Source organism: Podarcis raffonei, chromosome 1 (genome assembly GCF_027172205.1).
Source record: "Podarcis raffonei isolate rPodRaf1 chromosome 1, rPodRaf1.pri, whole genome shotgun sequence".
Classification (NCBI taxonomy): Eukaryota; Metazoa; Chordata; class Lepidosauria; order Squamata; family Lacertidae; genus Podarcis; species Podarcis raffonei.
The window spans coordinates 77,543,172-77,562,652 of NC_070602.1; the positions used below are offsets into that span (position 1 = coordinate 77,543,172).

Sequence of the window (19,481 nt, forward strand, 5' to 3'; positions counted from 1 at the left end):
ATGATGGAAGAGAACTGGGTATAATTTTACTGAAATAAATAATACCTATGCTGTATAATTTTTAAAAAGTACATTGCAATTCATTATCTCTGTCCCTCAGCTGTCATAATAGTGGTCATCACTCTACCACTCAATGTATAAAAACTGAAGCTAGTTCTTGAGTTCTGACACTTTAGCTTGGCCAAAAAACAGAAGAGAGGGTAGACCTTATGCAGAACAAGAGTACAGTACAATTAGTTTTCCATGGCTCCCCCTAACTGCTATGGGACAGTGTAAAGTGTTGGCAATCTGGGCCCTGGTTGAAAGGGAGAAAAACTTGACCCACACCCTGGGCACTGGGAGTAGAGGACAACTTAAGCCTCCATCCCAATGCTAGACCACCAAGTGTTAGGCTATCAACCACTTCTATGGGAAGAGAAAAAATCCGTACCTGCTACGCACATTAACTGCAGCAGAGTAAGAGCAATCATGTTGCTGAGTTCTCATGATTCCGCATGCTTAACTAACTATCCATATGTACTCAACTTAAAGCTGTAGTCTGAATGTGAAGTCCATGGATGTGTAATAATGACCTTCCTCTGCTCACACTATGGCCAACTTGATGGGCATTCTGCATGTTTGGTGAGCATATTTACATAAACATGCTTTGAAAGAATACACCTCCCTCCGCCCTAGTTTATCGTGCTCACACTCAAGATTATGGAAATTAATTCAAAATCTTGTTTTCAGGAGTAGGGTGGAGGTTAGGGCAAAACGAAAGCTTCTGGAAAAAACCAAACTTAAATATTGATTACTTTTGAGAATGTCCTCTAAAGAATCACTGGAACCTGCGCTTTTGTGCAGGGGAACGTTTTAATTAATTGACCTGGGCCAATATTGGGAGAACACGACGAGTTTGCGACAGACCCCTCGTTTCCTTCCTTTGTGCGACCCCCACTACGACTTTCCCCCAGGGCGGAGGCGGTCTTCCCGCGCCCTGTTCATTTCACAGCCTGGCAGCTCACGCCGTCCACCCCTGAGCAGGGAAAACAGACAACAGCGCAGGGACAGGCGCCCAATGGAAGCAGCAACGGCAGGATGAGAAAGAGAAAAGGCGGGGAGAGCGGAGAGACAGAGCGCACCCAACGCCACAGCCACGCCACGTACAGAAAGCGGGCCTTTTGGGGTGGGGGAAGCAAACGCGGAGCCTGCTGAGTGGAGACTAAGGCGGGGGGAGTCAGGAATGGAAGGAAACGCTTTGCTGAGCGGGAAAGGGAGAGTTGCATCCGGAAGAAAGGAGAGGAGGCTTCATTTGACTGGAGGAAGCGGAGAGCTCTAAAAATAAGCGTGGCAAAAGAGGCAATTCGCCGCTCGCGACGCCCGTTTCCTCTCCAAGCCCCTTCAGAGCTCGCCGCGCGCCCAGGCCAAAGCAGTAGCAGCGCGGCCGGCAGGCGGGGCTCGGGGAGAAGGAAGCGCGGGGCGTGATTGACAGGCCCCGCAGCCCACCACGAGGTCGGAGGAGCGGAGAGGCCGTGGCGGGGGGCGCCGAGGTTCAGCCCAAGCGCCTATCGGCTGCTCCGGGAGGAGGCTGTGAGTGACGAGGGGGCGGGGAGCGAGCGGAGTTTGGGCGTGTGCTGCTCGCTGCTTGGGGCTCGCCTCGCGCGCGCACACACACATTGTCCAGGCTGACGACGCCGACGCCGTAGCAGCCGCCGCTCCCCGCCCTCCCGCAGCACAGAGAGCGCCTGGATGCTGGGTGCCAATGCGGGGAGGGCGATGCAAGAAGGGGGCTCCGCCGCCGCCACCGCCTAGGTGGAAAGTTCACCACTGCATCGGGCCAGCGGGGAAGTGACTTGGAGCAGCCAGCCGCCTGCAGGCAAAGGGACACAAGGATCTGTGGATCTATCCCGGGGGGCTGATCCTCCCCCCATGCAAACTTTGCATTGCTCCCCACGCTGCCTTTAAAAGAAAAAAGCCCCACTGACTCCCCTGAGAAAAGCGCAGCTTTACTCTACTGCCTTTGCAAGAAAAGTAGCCTCGTGGTGGGGGGAACAGCAGACGGTGAGTAAAACCCCTTCCCGCCCCGATTTATTCTGCTGTTTTGTGGGTGGGCGGGAGTAGTGCATTCCCCGAGCCTTCTTCCTCGGAAAAGTAATTTGTTGGCAGCAGCAAAAGAACAGGAAAGGCAACCGAGTGCCCTGCGGTCTGTGGGGCGAGCGTCGTCCGTCTCTCCTCGCAGCCTGCTCAGGAGACGTTCCAAGCGATGGGTGTAGTTCGCAGCAGCAAGCACTGCAGTGGCTCCGGCGGCGTGTCCCAGGGAGCATGTGTGGGGACAGCGGGGAGAGCTGCAGCCTGGCGTCGCAGAGCTGGGCTTTGCCGGCCAACAAAAAGGCGGGTTCGCCTGCCATGGACGCGCTCTCTTCCTGGAACGCAGCTGAAGCTGCTGCAGCTGTAATCCGAGTTTCCAAAGTGAGCGGGGAAGTCCAGCTCTGCCCCCCCCCCGCTCCCCACGGTAGCATTTTAAACGCCCAAGTATAAGAGAGTCGGTCAGGGACGTGTGTGTGTGTGTGTGTGTGTGTCGGGGTGGGTTGTTGACGGTAAGTTTGGGAGGCGTCCCTGGGAAAGAAGAGCCTTGAGGGAAGCGTGAGGTCATACATTCTGACAAGGAAGCAACAGTGGATGTGTGTGTGTATTGGGAAAATGGCCTCGTGTGCGTCTCTCTCTCTCTCTCTCTCACACACACACACACACACACAGAATATCAGCCTGCAGTGGGGTGCGCCTGTCTCCATGTAGACGGGGAGGGCAGGGGTGACAGCACTACGTTCGAGGGTGAGGGGTGTAGCCTCTTGTATTCTCCAGGCATGTGGCTGTATTCTTCATTCTGAGGTTTCTGACTCCTCCCCTTTGTTGTTAGTCCTTCACTTGTTACAAGCTGAACCTTTCGTAAAGATGCTTGCGTATCCATGCTTTAGGGATCCCCGCATAGAGATTTGCAGGTGCGTGGTGTGATGCTTGTGTGCAGATGAAGGGGTAATGGGGCAATACTGTCACCCCCTGTCCTAGTCTAGTAGCCACCTCATACCACAAGCTCTAAAAGCTGTGGACCTGCACATCTTGTTTGCACACAAGGAAGTAGGCTGACTATGTGATCTCTTTCTCTCTCCGCTCCCCCTCTCTGCTCAAGCACAGTGTGCTTGTTGTCCTCCAGTCTGACGGTGTTTGGGGCTAATGGAGGGTTAAGAATCACCTGCTTGCCCGCCTGCCTCCCTGCCCAGGTTTACGTGGTAAACACTTCCTGCCAGCCCAGCAAAGGGGGATATGGGAGGGGCGTTGCATCTTCCAGAAAAAAACAAAACCCGAAGCCTGCTCTGACTCTTCCTTTGCCTGCTTGTTTCCTCCTTCCAGAGTCTTTTGCTCTATGGCTTGCTTATTTATTTATTTTGCCAGGACTCTGAGTACCTCTGTGTTTGTTCTCGCTTACTCTTCTGGCATCCATCTGCAATTTAGGGAGTGGTCGGAGATGATATGAAGTAAGTTTGTTCACAGCCGCAGATCTAGGTGGCTGCTGTTCTTTTGGCAAGTGCATAGAATAGCAGTGCCCCTGATTCCCTTGTTATAGTTTTGAAAGGCTTTAGGGGAGGAGGGTCATGGAGGCGGCAGCAGTGAGGGTTTTTTTTTTGCATAGAACGATGAGTGCTTTATATTCTTACCCCTTTGGGACCCCTAATCCTTCCCTTTGATCCTGTGTTGCTTTCTAGCCTGTAGTAGCCTCCTAGTATGACTGTGCACTGATTGAGGAGGGGTTAACATGGCTTCCTTCCTTGCTAGTTTATGCCACTCCCAGTGCTGCAAGCTGTCACTTGAGAATAGTTGCTGGGGGACTCTGGCTCTCCGAGTTAATGGTGGGCAAAATCCCAGGAGCCTGATGGCCCAGGATCTTAGAAATTCCGTGCTGTGTCCCTAGGAATGTGACCCTCCCAATCCTCACCACCAAAAAAAAGAAGGGGGGAAGCCCTGTGCTAAACACTGGCAGCCAGATTTTGAAATTGGCCACTGCCAAATCATTTTAAGCATGTTTCTGTCCTTGCTTGGGCTAAACAGTAATGTCAGCCTGTACTGAGCTATAGTCGGAATGAGTTTATTCCCTCTAGAAGCAGGGTGGGAGAGGTTCACATCCTGTTGTTAAAGACAAAAGTCATTCCAGACAGTGAGATCTGGCCACTGACTAAGTGTGTAGTAGCTCCCTGTGGGAGCTACTCAGAACCCACCTGTGAACTCCACCCATGGAAGCGGAAGGCACTGCTCCCTTGTGCCTTGTTGTTCTCTCTGAACACTTGACTTAATATCATTCCCATCAGTCAGATGACCCTGTTGGTGGGGGCCTACTAATATTGGGGAATCAACAATGATTTATCATACTAAATAACAACAATTCTAGCAGGGGGTGGAGAGAATGTAAGCTACACTAATGGCTCAAAAGCATGTGTGTCCTATTGTAGCTTCTTGTTGGAGATGGACTGATGTTGCACCCCTGTGCACTCTTCTTGGATCAAGTGGGACTTTTGAGAAAACGTGCATCGGATTGTGTTTGAATCTAGTCTAGCACTTGTGTTAATTTTGGGGGGGTCCTCTCTGCTTAGAACAGTCTTTTCTCTTGAAAATAACTGATTCATGGGGAAATGGTTGAAAATAAACAGTTCAAATCACGACTTTCTGCTTGGTGACTGAAATAATTTAAATCACTGGCAAATCAGTAATTCCTCCTGATGCTGTCAAGTGGTGCTGGTGACAAATTGCTCAGCATCACAAAGTTTGAACTTTGCCTGGGCATAGTGGCTTATTTTAAAAGAGAGAAGCTGGCTCTCAAATCTATCTGAAAACCAAGTCTTCTGCCCTCAAAAATTTACCTCTTATTTCTAGATGGTGAATACTAGCTGTAGTTTCTCAGATGTGAACCAACACCTTTCTATTCATGACTCTTTATCTGGATGTTGTTGTATGATGGTCCTGGTATGACCAAGCTGGTTCTCTCTCTGAGCCCTGGCTCAAATTAAGTCATGCACAGGCAGTGGAAGTTCTACCTTTGGTAAACAGGACTGAAAAATACAAATGGAACAAGACTTTTTAATGCGGGGGGTGGGGTGGGGTGGTGGTAGGTGGGGTTGGAGTTGAGTTGGGGAAAGCATTTTATTCTAATAACTTTGTGCATTGACACTACTTTGAGGACTGCTTCCCAGATATATAAATGTGGAAAATATGGGGGTGTGCACTTGTGGTGTAATAGGGAAAGAAATGAATTTGTCACTCTTTGCTGGCATCTAAAAGGTTTTTACTCAAGGCTTGGAAAATGTAAGTTTCTTCACCAAGGTGGACATGATACATCATGCATGCACAAACATAAACAGTGGTTACGTGTGAGTGTGTGACTATATAGAGAGTTCATGACAAGATACAAAATCTTTAATAAAGAGGAACTTTTATGGAAGGCTCAATCCAGGTAACTTTCAAACAACTCATTACTTAATGATAATTTCATGTTGAAATAGAATACAATATTTTATTATTATTATTATACAGGTTTATCATATAGGATTATTATTAATGAACAAAGGGATTGGGGTTATTTACTCAGTGTCCTTTCTTGGAATCAGTCCAGGAGTCTCCTGAAATTTAATGAGGTCTTGGTATTTGCCTAGATATGTAGGGTTTCACTTCTTTTAGCCTGCACTACTGAGTTCATTTACTAGGTAACAACTCCCAGTTGGACTTCCTTCTGAGTAGATATGCTTAAGGATTGCACCATCATTCTTTCACTTGCTCATATTTTTTTCATCAGAGTTGTGGAGCTGCAATTATGAATCTGGGCAGCAATTGAAAGTGATAGAAATATTTTCCTTGACTCTTGGTTTATCTAATAAACTTGTTGGTAGCATTACTGCTAAAAACATTTTCCCAAAGTGACATAAAAATTCTTACATTCAGGTTCTTGTGTCCTGTATCTAAGACTGCACCTATTGTTAAATATGTTATTAAGAATGTAACTGACCTATAGAAAAGATTCTATGAACTGAAAATATAGGCACCATCTGTACGTTTGTTATCCATGAAAATCTTTCAATAAAAAACACGTTATTGAAGATATGTTAGTAAAATCTGTTTGCATATGAGTAATGAATAAGCATATGTTCTATATTCATACTTTATTGTAAGTTTTCAGTGAGGAAGTAAAGTGAAAGGAAAAAAGAGGGGAAATAAAAAATACTTAAAATTGTGATTACAATATGGCCCATCATCAAATCCCTTATAGTTGGTATATGGTTTCAAGTAATATTATCATCAGTCAATTTTAAATATTTTCCTAATGTAGTATTTATGCATCCTAGTACTTTCCTCCACAATTTGTAAGTGTCAGACATTTCATAAACATGTGCTTCAAAGAAGCATTTCCCTTATTACATCTCCAGCAGCATGTTGTCGACGTAGGTAGTTCCGTTCTATACAAATGTTGTATAAAATGTAATTTATAATCTAATGACACATTTGTTACAGAAGCTAAAACATTGTCCCACTGCTTAGGTAAAACAGGGTTTGTTACATTTTGAGCAATGTTAATATAAATAGGGTTTTATGGATAGTTTATTTGTTAAAAATATGGCTGCATGGAACTGTGTACAGTACTGGGAAAGAACAAAGAACTTTAATTTCCTAAAAAAGAAAAGATGGAGGTATTTATAGTAAGCGTTGTTGACAAGTGGTCATGTTTGCAACCCTTCCTTGCTGCTTTCTTGTGCATTTTAAAACATAGGGGTGTGCATATTTTTTTTAGAACAGTGGCCTGAAGTGAACTTTCTAGTTGGTAATTAAACATCAGACATGGCTCTAAGCACTAGTTGTTGGGGTGCAAGCAACAGAGGAGGGCTGTTGGCTGTTTGCTAGCTATGTTTAGTCAGTTGTTGCTGCAGTAATATTATCAGTAGCATTTGACAGTTTTACATGCTGGCAAATTGTGAAAGTAGTGTCCTAGACTGGCATGATAAAGGTCTGGAAAAGATCACAATCTCTGACGAGTAATCTAGACATTTGATTTAGAAATTCATCCTCCTCCCCCCCTTTCATTCTTTGTTTCTGTTTGATTCCTTTACTTTTTCCTCTTTTTCAGCCTAAATTTGAATTGTCCATGAATGGAATTTCAAAGTATTTTCTGTCTCTGATTCCTTACCTTTGAGGGCCTTGTCAAAATGTGGAGGGGTGTGTCTATGTGTGGAATAAATAAACACTTGGAAGAGCTTTGTAGAACACTACTTTCAGGAACACCATTAGAATGTTTTAATTTTATATTGTTCGCCTTTATACATCTTTAAACCAGCAATAGGCAGCCCTATCACATAAGTTAAGGACAGTTTAGATTTTGAAAGCGCCTCCAATTTTCAAACTGCTTCATAGAAATCCAAACAAAAGCCCCCCTTCTGCCTTCCTTTACAGTACTTAGTTTCTCCTCAGACATAATATTTTCTCAATGCTTCTTAACTTATTTAACCCTAATGCCGCTGAATTACATACTTATTTAATGATAAATGGAGTGCCACTATTATACATAGGGTAAATTCCAGAGGTGTCCATCAAATTGTAATCCTCATGTGATTCTCTTAAGAAATGAATTTATGCAGTAAGGAAGTGTGGGAAATTGCAGTCAAAAATAACTGTGCATGACAGCTAGTTAGTGCATGGTTAAGATCATAGTTCAAGTCCTCTCAGGCTTGCCTAGATCACACCCCCTGTCCTTGGGAGGAAGGGATTGGCAAAGCCTTTGTCATGCCCCCTCACTCTGGAAGGAAGTAGGGCTGGGCAATATATTGATATATCTTCCAAAACCGGTTTGAAGTTCACATCATGATAATTGTTTCATAATATTTGAGCTGGCAATATATCACGAATCACAATGTGTGTAAGGGCTAGGCAATATCTGGTTTTCAACCGCGATAACTCACCAGCTAAACACTGCAATGTTATCACCAGATAAACATTGCAATCTACCATGATGTCTGAAATAAGTATGGAACTGTACAGAGGCTAACAGGACAATGTTCTGGCAATGGCTACTACTTAGAGGTCTAAAACAGATAAATGACAATGTTATCAATCATCACACATTCAGATTCATCAGCAGGCAAGCCAAAATGCATCCCAACAGGACTTTTGGTATGGGGCTTGGCTACCAAAGGGCAGTATTTAGGACAATCCAAAGTACGGTGATGAGTCTCTCCAAAGGCAGAGACAGTCATGGGAGCAAATAGAAAGACTGATGGATGATAAACCTCTACCTTTGGAAAGCTTTGATTCTTGGCCTCCTGCATAGCCTGTTGTTACAAGAGATGGAAAGGGAATCCTGGCTGCAAGAACAATAGTTGTAGGGTGTGCTTCTGGGGGTGGGAGAAAACAGTCAGGTGGAAATGACTGACTTGATTAGCATAATGCATAGGAAATAAAAGACATTTGCAGCCTGATGGGCAATGGCCTGCCCCACCCCTTCTCTCATCTTTTGTTCCTTCAGATGAGGCCCTGACTATTTGGTTTTTAAACATGATTTTATCACCCTGAACAACGCTGTCGGGAAGAACACTGCTATATTTGTTTTTGTTATTGCTTATGGTTACGTGTACTGCATATATACTTGTGTAAGTACTTTTTTAAAAAAGATTTGTGGTTTCTAATACATTTAGCATTTGCATTAAAATGCAGCCATGGAATGGTATCTTTGGAATCTCTACTATTGTGTATTCAGAGAGATGACATCATATGCTAGTTTTTACACAATAGAACTTTATATTTGAAAACTGAAGGAGTGTTGGGAAGCTACATGTATCTCGAATGTCTATTCCTTGTCATAGCCACGTGTTCTCCCCTCCTCCCACCCCCAGTCTTAGGTGCATGTATGATGTTGCCTTTTTGCAAATACAGGCTACTTCTAGGCATGTCTATTTGGAAGTAAGCCACACAGTGTTTTTAGTGGGACTTACTTCCTGATAAGTGACTTTCTTGACTTTAAGAAAGCCGACTTCATAAAACTTAGGGAAGTGCTGGGTGAGATCCCATGGACAGTAATACTAAAAGGAAAGGGAGTTCATGATGGCTGGGAGTTTGTTAAGAGGGAGATAGTAAAAGCACAACTTCAGGCAATACCAATGAGACGGAAACATGGAAGGTGCCTAAAGAAGCCAGGGTGGCTATCTAAAGAACTTTTAACTGAGTTAAGATTAAAAAAGGATGTGTACAAAAAATGGAAAAGGGGGGAAACCACCAAAGAGGAATTCAAACAAATAGCGAGCACGTGTAGACACAAAGTCAGAAAAGCTAAAGCACAGAATGAACTCAGGCTTGCTAGAGAGGTTAAAAGCAACAAAAAAGGCTTTTATGGGTATGTTCGTAGCAAAAGGAAGAACAAAGAAACAGTGGGGTCACTCAGAGGAGAAGATGGTGAAATGCAAACAGGGGACACAGAAAGGGCTGAACTCCTCAATGCCTTCTTTGCCTCAGTCTTCTCCGATAAAGAAAACAATGCCCGACCTGAAGAATTTGGAGCAAATGATTCAGCAGAGGAAACACAGCCCAGAATAACTAAGGAGATAGTACAAGAATACTTGGCTAGTTTAGATGTATTCAAGTCTCCAGGGCCAGATGAACTGCATCCAAGAGTATTAAAAGAACTGGCAGGTGTGATCTCAGAACCACTGGCAGTCATCTTTGAGAATTCCTGGAGAACAGGCGAAGTCCCGGCAGACTGGAGGAGGGCAAATGTTGTCCCTATTTTCAAAAGGGGGAAAAGAGAGGACCCAAATAATTACCGCCCAGTCAGTCTGACATCAATACCAGGGAAGATTCTGGAGCAGATCATTAAGCAAACAGTCTGTGAGCACCTAGAAAGGAATGCTGTGATCACCAATAGTCAGCATGGATTTCTGAAAAATAAGTCATGTCAGACTAACCTGATCTCATTTTTTGACAGAATTACAAGCCTGGTAGATGAAGGGAATGCAGTGGATGTAGCCTACCTTGATTTCAGCAAGGCATTTGACAAGGTGCCCCATGATATTCTTGTAAAGAAGCTGGTAAAATGCGGACTTGACTATGCTACCACTCAGTGGATTTGTAACTGGCTGACTGACCGAACCCAAAGGGTGCTCATCAATGGTTCCTCTTCATCCTGGAGAAGAGTGACTAGTGGGGTGCCACAGGGTTCTGTCTTGGGCCCGGTCTTATTCAACATCTTTATCAACGACTTGGATGATGGACTCAAGGGCATCCTGATCAAATTTGCAGATGACACCAAACTGGGAGGGGTGGCTAACACCCCAGAGGACAGGATCACACTTCAAAACGACCTTGACAGATTAGAGAACTGGGCCAAAACAAACAAGATGAATTTTAACAGGGAGAAATGTAAAGTATTGCACTTGGGCAAAAAAAATGAGAGGCACAAATACAAGATGGGTGACACCTGGCTTGAGAGCAGTACATGTGAAAAGGATCTAGGAGTCTTGGTTGACCACAAACTTGACATGAGCCAACAGTGTGACGCAGCAGCTAAAAAAGCCAATGCAATTCTGGGCTGCATCAATAGGAGTATAGCATCTAGATCAAGGGAAGTAATAGTGCCACTGTATTCTGCTCTGGTCAGACCTCACCTGGAGTACTGTGTCCAGTTCTGGGCACCACAGTTCAAGAAGGACACTGACAAACTGGAACGTTTCCAGAGGAGGGCAACCAAAATGGTCAAAGGCACAGTATAGTCAACAGTGGTGGATAATTGTGTTTTTCCCCCAGTGAGAATATGTCATATTAAATTACAGGTTTGGGAGACTATTCTCTCATATTCTGGTAACCTCCATCTTCCTCACATTGTAATTTTTATTGCTCTTGTGTTCTTTCTCTCTTCTTTCCTTTAGTGTTTCTTGAAAACCTCTTTCCTTTATTTACTTCCTTTGCTTTTAAAAATCCTATATATTTAATAATTACATGGCATTTCCTCCAGGTACAACAGAGTCAGAGAAAGTTTACCTTGGTATGGGTATAAAATGGTGATGGACTGGGGTGGATTCATATCATGCATGCTGTTCAGTTTGTTTTCCAAGTTAGTTGTGTGGAATCCATCAGACCTTTGTTAACATGATTGTTTCCCAATTATTATTGGAGAATGTATTGGATGTTGATAAGAATCTTGTTGAATTTGCACTCCTGGTTTCAACAGTGAATGGGGAAGCTATGACCCAATAGATGTTTTACTCCCAACTCACTTCAACCTGAGCTAGCAGGGCCAAAGTCCAGGAACAAAGGTAGTTGGAGTCCCACAATACATTGGGGGTGGAGTGAAGGGAGAGATTCTTCATACCACCAGCTTCATAACCCATTGTGTAAAGCTGGACTTGTTTTGAAACTGATTGATTACCTAAGGGCTGGCCAGGATTAGTAAAAATGGAAGCTAGACACTAGTGAAGTCCTTCTAGCCATATACAAAGAGAGGAGGGGGAGTGTATAAGCCTGAGACTTTGCTTAGCCTCTTACTAGTTCATGCACATGTGTGTGAACCAGTCCATTGAGTGTCTACTGGGTGGCAACCATGGGTTCGCCAAGACATTACTTGAGAAGCAGTCTTCAGTGTATAAAATCAGATTAAAGAGAAGGCATAACAACTGGGACCAGGGGACAGAAATCTTAAGTATCACTGTAGTGAAGTATCAGCCCTTAAGTTTTTGTTTTGCTTTTGCTAAATTCCAGGCATTTCTGCTATCTTCAATCTGTGAGCATCATTGGAACACATAAAAATTATTTTGTCTTGCGACATTTTCTCTCGGGCTGCATAAGTAAATACAGTATAGTTAACTAGGAACCAAGTCCTATTTAACTTGTTAGAACTTGATTCTATGTAAACACGTAGAGTGATATTTTACAACTCTAAAAAAGCACATTTTAACCCCTCTTGGTCTGTTTTCTGTTGCGTCTGAATGTTGTTACTGCAGAATAGAGTTCTGAAGAGCAAGTAAATGTACATTCTACCCAATGTAGGTTTCACACTTGCAGACTTGAGCATAAACGCTTTTAAGCCTCGTGTGAAAATGGCCAAAGTGTCTATCACTTTGTCTATTCCCATATACTGTAAGCTGAACAATTTCTGCTCATGGAAATTATGTCTTTCTCTGGGTTGAGTTTGCTCCCATAAAGGCATGGTGGATGATAGATGGTTTTCTTAAGTCCTTCCTGCTGCTTAGTTGCAAAGCTTTTGAACTTTGCTTGTTGGGGATGGCAGTGGTAATTTATGCTGTTTGTTGGTGGGCTCTCAGTGTTTTAATAATATAGGCAAAAAAGTATTGACCCTCTTTTTCCTCTTGGCAAAGATCAGTAGTGATGAAGAAACAATAAACCCTTTCAAAATGGAGACCTACATGTGAAGTTGCTCTACTCCTAGAACCTTTATTTCTGCTTTCTGTAAGGATGCCAAGGTATTGTAGGGGGTGAAAATGTTAGAGGCAAGTAGCACATATCTTAAACCTGGTTATGTAGACTTTAAACAATATCTCCTCTTCTTCACCTGGGAGAAATGGTATGGTTGATTCTACCATGCTGTCAGTCTTGGCTTCAATCTACTTCAAGCATAAAATAAGTGTTTGATCTATATGAGCATTATAGCCATGTTGCGGCTTCACTGTAAACAATACATTGGTGTAGTCACATTTAGTCTGTTTGGATATTTGCTGCTAGCAGTGTACTATATCAACCTGTTCTATATTCATTATTGGCCTTAAAGGTTGGTGATGGGAAGGGGTTTTTTGGGAACATTTTGCATTGAATCCAGGTTGTTGGTACTGCTAGGATGTGTCATGGTCTGGTTCTCATTGTCTCCGAATTGCTCTATTTACTCAGAGTTGTGCATTTACCCGCACTGCTACTCCCAAGTTAGAACTTCGGTCACCTAACCAGGGCCTGGCACAGGAACTATCAGAATATGTTTGATGTAATCCATTGCGTGAACTCAGTCATTGCTTAAAAGCAGCTGGTCTGCCATCAGACCTGAGCAGAAACAGCTGTCTGGCCTCTGCAAGTTGACCCAAATACATAACATCTCTGAGGGACTTTGATTACTTTGTGGACTTGGTGCTGTTGGAGGATTGCACAATGGATATTGGAGTTGGGGAATGTGAAGAAATTTTCTCTCTGTGTGTATAAATGTCTGTAAATGTGTGTGTCTGCAATGTTCTGCAACAGTTCGAGGCTTTGTACTGTTATGATATTGCAAACCTGTGTAGCAATAGACCTTGGTAACAAGTTCTGACAGAGAAGAGTGAGACTACCGCTTTGAGATTTTATTAGGCGGAGCTTAGAACAGGTAAATTCACTAGGATTGGCCTGGATGAGAGCAAGACTCCAATTGGCTGGAGGTTGCAGTCATTTGTCAAAGAAAGGCAGTCAGGTTTAGTTAGATGGGATTTTGACAGTTGAGTTGGATGGAAAAAGGGAGTTGATTAGCACAGTGTGAGGGTTAAGACCACAGAATAGCTGAGGGGGGAAACTGGCGTGTATATTCATAAACAGGGTGTTATTAACAGTTGTCCAGAGTAGATAAAGGAAGAGAGCCAGTGGCTGAGAGGCTGCCCTGGGCAAAGACCTTAAGAGTGGAAGTTTCTTTTTTAAAAAACTGGGGGTTTGGAAGCTCTCTAGCATCAGCAAAGGACGCCTTATTTACTCCAGAGCACAGCCTTTTTAATCAATGTGACTCTTCTTTCAAGTGAACTATCACTTTAGACAGAGTGACGACGCAAGGGAAAGATATGGAAGAGCACGTTTGCTAATGATTTGTCAGTTCTCTGCTCTTTGGACAAAAGGATTTTTTACAATCTTTTCAAAGAGTTATCATTTAAGCGAATGATTAATAGGCTTGAATACAACTACCGCATTTTTCGCCCTATAGGACGCACTTTTCCCCCTCCAAAAATGAAGGGGAAATGTGTGTGCGTCCTATGGGGCGAATGCAGGCTTTCGCTGAAGCCTGGAGAGCGAGAGGGGTCGGTGCGCACCGACCCCTCTCGCTCTCCAGGCTTCAGGAAGCTATCCGCAAGCCTTGCAAGCCCGGCGGGAGGTCCCGCAGGCTCGCAAGGCTTGCGGGCAGCAGCCTGCAGCCCACAAGCTTGGGGGACAGTGGGGAGGTGCAGCGCCGCCACCCCGCTATTTCCCGACCTGGTCTGGAGGCTGGCGGGGGGAGAAGCAAGCTTGCTTCTCCCCCCCCCCCCGCCAGCCCCACAAGCTCGGGGGACAGCGGGGAGGCGGAGCGCCGCCACCCCGCTATTTCCCAACCTGGTCTGGAGGCTGGCGGGGGGGGGGGGAGAAGCAAGCTTGCTTCTCCCCGTTGCCAGCCCCACAAGCTCGGGGGGGAGGCGGAGCGCCGCCACCCCCGCTATTCCCGGACCTGGTCTGGAGACTGGGGGGGGGGGAGGAGAAGCAAGCTTGCTTCTCCCCCTCGGCAGCCCCACAAGCTCGGGGGACAGCAGGGCAAGCCGCTGCCCCACGGAGGCTGGAGAGGCTGTCCCTGAAGGCAGAAGAGGGAGACGGAGCGCTCCGTCTCCCTCTTCTAGCTTGGGGATGGCTGCGCAAACCTGGGGGGGAACTAAAAATTTTTTCCTTGATTTCCCCCCCCCCCAAAAAAAAACCTAGGTGCGTCCTATGGGCCGGTGCGTCCTATAGGGCGAAAAATACGGTAGTTAGGGTACTTCAGTATTGCTGCTGTGAGAATACAGGCATTCTGCATTGCAGATATGCCAATCAGCTACAGTGGTGACTCGCAAGACGAAAAGAATCCGTTCCGCGAGTCTCTTCGTCTTGCGGTTTTTTCGTCTTGCGAAGCAAGCCCATTAGCGGATTAGCGCGATTAGCAGCTTAGCGGGCTTAGCGGGTCAGCTGATAAGCGGCTTAGCGGATCAGCTGTTTAGCGGCTTAGCGGATCAGCTGTTTAGCGGCTTAGCAGCTTGGGGAAAAGGTGGGGAAAAAGGAAAAAAACCCTGCAGGAACTCGCAAGACATTTTCGTCTTGCGAAGCAAGCCCATAGGAAATTCGTTTTGCGAAGCACCTCCAAAACGGAAAACCCTTTCGTCTAGCGGGTTTTCTGTCTTGCGAGGCATTCGTCTTGCGGGGCACCACTGTATTCCCATATTCATGAGGTCCAGTGCTGAGGGCCTTCTGGTGGTTCCCTCACCACAAGAAGTGAGGTTGCAGGGAACCAGGCAGAGGGCCTTCTCGGTAGTGGCACCTGCCCTCTGGAATCCCCTCCCATCAGATGTCAAGGAAATAAACAACTACCTGACTTTTAGAAAGCATCTGAAGGCTGTTTAGGTAAGTTTTTAATGTTTGCTGTATTTATCGTGTTTTTAATATTCTATTGGGAGCTGCCCAGAGTGGCTGGGGAAACCCAGCCAGATTGGCGGGGTATAAATGATTAATAATAATAATAATAATAATAAAATAAAAAAATTATTATACATTCACATGCCCTACGCTTAACTTTTGAGGTGAGCTTAATATTGGATAAATTAATAAATGGCAACTGCAGTTGCTAAGTATGGATGAGCAGTCTTTTTTGTTAGTCATGTGCCCTCAAATTTGCCTTTGGTATCTTGGGACTGATCTCACTATGCATCTACTGCTAGGCATCTTTGCTAGAATCTTAAGTTCATTTCAGTAGCACTGCAACCATGCACACACTGTAGAACAAGCCCAGATTCACGTGTTAGGACTTTTGAGTGTAAGCAGACATAGGGCTGGATTGTAAAAAATAAAGAGTTTAGTCCTTCCGCACAGAAGTAAGTTTAAAATCTTGCAGAAAATTCACATTGTGGGGCCTGGGCAAGTAATTGGAATATGTTACTAGCAGGTAGCTGTTGAATCTGGATAATCCTGCCATTCCTCTTCTTCAACCCCCACAGTTGGCTAATAGTCTGTAGGATGAGAACAGCAATCCCTGAAGCTTTTGTGAAGCATGACTAATCACAGACTTCAGCACATACAGAGCACACCCAGGCCAACAGCCAACATCTTTCCACAGCATAATCCTGCCCCCATAGCTTTGCACGTCTTTCAGTACATTTGAGAACTCATAAAATTTCTACTTGCTGTGCTAGGTTTGTGAGAAACTGGCCAGCTGCTTTATAGAAAGGGCTGTAATGCATTTGTATGAAGGTTTGTTAATTGAATGCAAAGACCTAAAGGTGAAAAGAGTTTTGATGCCCACTTTTTGCTCAGTGTCTAGTTAAAAGACACTTAATACCCCCAGTACTTAATCATAATTGTACCTCTCTTATAGTGTGTGAATTTTGCCTGTCCTCCCCACAGTGGCATTACATATGATACAGCTGGATTGATGTTGACCACAGTTAAGGCTAACTGGTGTGCATTCTCTTCACTTATAAAACAATGTCAACCCATATACGTTGAGGATGGGACAGGCTGCTTTGGTTACAGCTCTGTCTATAGCCCTCTTATGTCATACAGGGTTGGGTGAGACTGCTGCCAAAAGTAAAAGGAGAAACTCTGTAGGCACAGGTAACTCCAACCAGCATTTGAAATTACTGGGCGCCAGTCACATCTCCACCTGCCTGGCTGCAGTCAGCTGGTCTGACGGGTCCTGTCTGATGGATCCTCTATCCTTGTCAAACACCTGATTTGCCCAGCAGCAAAAGACAGGTCCTTTTTTTTTTTTTTGCTGCTGCACTGCCAGGTGAATCAGGTGTTTGGCGGGGTAGATCAGTAGCAAAAGAGCATATTTGCTGCCGCGCTACGTTGCAGACCCCCTGATTCATTGCCTAGACATTTTGTTTTGGTGCCTACAATGGCTCCTAGCATTCTTCTCAGTTTCTAACACTGCTCCAACCTTTTCCAATAGTGAGCCTCTACAGCTGTGATAGTTGGATGTGGCCTTGCATGAAGCCTTTTCCACCGTCTCCTTTCTGGGATCTTCTTGTTCTGATGTCCAAACTAATGTCCTTTTTCTTCCCCCATCTCCAGCTTGTCTGTTCCTGGACTTGTTTCTGTACAAATCTGAAATAGTATTGATGCTGGTTTCAGTCTTTAAGTTGGAGACAGGTCCCTCATTAGAGGGATCCGCTGTTGGCTTGCTTTGTGTCTGGCTCAGGTTGGTTTTTCTTCCCAAAACCTGAAAAGTTACGAACCTATTATTTTATCCACACTGTTGTAGTGTCTGGAACCAGCCCTTAGCCAGTGCGCAGGAGCCATTTTATGAAACAGAATCCATCTTAGGGCGATGAAACTGTACAGCAGTAGCTGCACCTCATGCTCTCAAACCAATGAGATGGAAGACAAAGGTACCTATGCTATAAGATAAGGATGGGGAACCTTGGGCCCTGGGGCGGAATGCAGTCCTCCAGGCCTCTCTATCTGATTCTTGGGATTCTCCCTGGCCAAGTCACATTTCCCAGGTTTAACCCCTCACCAGTCCTATTTTTCACCATCCTCGCATGTTTGCATGACTGGAAAGTATTACTGAACACTGATAATAACTCCTACTTGAATGGAGGATTGACAGGGGTGTGTGAGCCTTTGTCCAAAGTAACCTATTGTGTAGAGGTAAAATCTACATGTGTTTCACTGCTCACTTTTGCATGGGGCCCCTGGAGGTTGCCCAGAAGGAAACGCAGCCCTTCAACTGAAATAATTTCCCAACCCTTCATAAAATGGCTACAATATCAAAAGTTTCATAGCTGTAACACACATAGGGATTATGAAATTGTGCCACCTTCATGTTCTGTAGCACTGTACCTACCCATCCTAGACTGGTTATGAAACCTCTAATTGCTGTCACTATGGGAAGATCCAGGGGGTGGTGCTGAGGTCTTAAATATAGGTGTAAAGTCTAGCAAGTTTTGGGGTTTGTTTGTTTGTTTTTGGTTATTGTTCTTCTTCATGTTTGCCAGTTGTTGTGAACACTTGCAAACTAGTGTGTTTCCCTCTCCTGCTACATTCCCTTTTGCTGTTGTGGTAGGAGAAGATCCTTGGAAGACTCCGCCACCTGCACTGATGTTTTTCCTTGTGAACAAGTCTGAGCAAATTAGCTTCACTAGCATAGCAATTTCTAAATGCATTCCTGCGGGTTTTTAATAAGACACCCTCTTTTGGGCACCTCATTGATATCATGGAACTACGAAGAGTGAACTAGAGGTGTGAGAGTATGTTGGACTTGAACTGGAGAGATCCTGTTCAGCCATGAAACTTGTTGGGTGGGGAGCAATTGAATGAAGCAAGATAATGATCTCTCTTTGTATGTGTGTCTTTTTACTAAACATGTTGTATTAAGGAAATCAGTGAGGTTTTGGAACCTCTTAAATATATGTTAACCTATTTCAGGAGTTGCTGGCTTCTGCTCATGATAGCCTATATGGATTTGCTCTATGGCACTGTTTATCAACCAAGATTTAAGGCACCAGGATTCCAAGTGTTTGCAAATTCTCATTGGAATGGCACCATCCCATAGTTGCCAACATCTGGCCTATTTTGCTACAAACTCTTCTTTTATTATTACATTCTTTTTGGATCCATTTTCCTGGATAACAGAAACACAAAGTGATTTACAAAATCAGTATAATACTTGAAATAATCATATGCCCAATACATAAACATTCTACCAGAAGATAGGACTACAATATGGCAGAAGATCCATACTGGTTGTTGAATGCTTAACATTCCTGATCTTTATGGCAAATATGCAGAATAACTGAGGAGTAGGTTTCATATTTTGCTTTTGTAGTTGAAGCCAAATCTTATTAATATTCTTCTTCTTTGGTGACCACTTTTTCTGAGTAAGATTCTCTTCCATGACCACGGTCTTAACAGTGAGTCCATAAGTGACTGTGGACGCCAATTCTGGATCCACACGTCCTTCCACACTGAAGACATAGGTTTCTGGGTGGCAGTTGATCACAGTGAGGTTTTGCCAAGCATGTCTTCCTCTTAGCTCTTTTCTCCTTTTTGCCCTAAGTTCATGCTTCTTCAAAGTCCATGTTCTCCAATTGGAGTGCTTCTGTTAAGATATTTAGGATGGTTTGGAGGTCATCCTCTGAGTGTGCACACATTACATTGTCATTAATAGCAACACGTGTACAAGTCTTGAAATAAATCCACTAAAAAGAGTTATTATTATTTTTTAAAAAAAGTTTACCTGTGCATCCACAAACATTGAGACAGAACCAGAAGGAAAAACAGCTGAGTTAAAACAAGGAAACACAATAAAAAATCAAGATTGAGAAATACTGAACCAGAGAGGGGGAAGTATGTTCTTGCCAGTGTTAGAAACAGATATGAAAGCTAGGAGCTAAATGGCACCTTAATCCTAGGTTACGGGTGCAACAGTGGGATGTCTAGGTGTACTTTTTTTATAACAAGAATACAAAGCTGAAAATGAATGAGCTGCAGCTAAAATATAATCTTCATTTTTCACATAGTCTAGT

General features: G+C 44.4%; 1 protein-coding gene across 3 annotated transcripts in view; it reads left to right on the plus strand.

Moving 5' to 3' along the window:
- The window catches only part of HRAS (HRas proto-oncogene, GTPase), a 64,401-nt gene that overhangs the window by 14,305 nt on the left and 30,615 nt on the right, over positions 1-19,481 (plus strand). Inside the window, exon 1 of one of the 3 annotated variants that reach the window (XM_053395397.1) lies at positions 1,363-2,040. The exons of 1 other annotated variant lie outside the window; for it this stretch is intronic. The gene's annotated coding sequence lies outside the window, so the exon portion shown is untranslated. Of the gene's footprint in view, positions 1-1,362; positions 2,041-3,398; positions 3,513-19,481 lie in introns of those variants that run through there. One more of the 3 variants, XM_053395407.1, reaches the window with a different exon arrangement.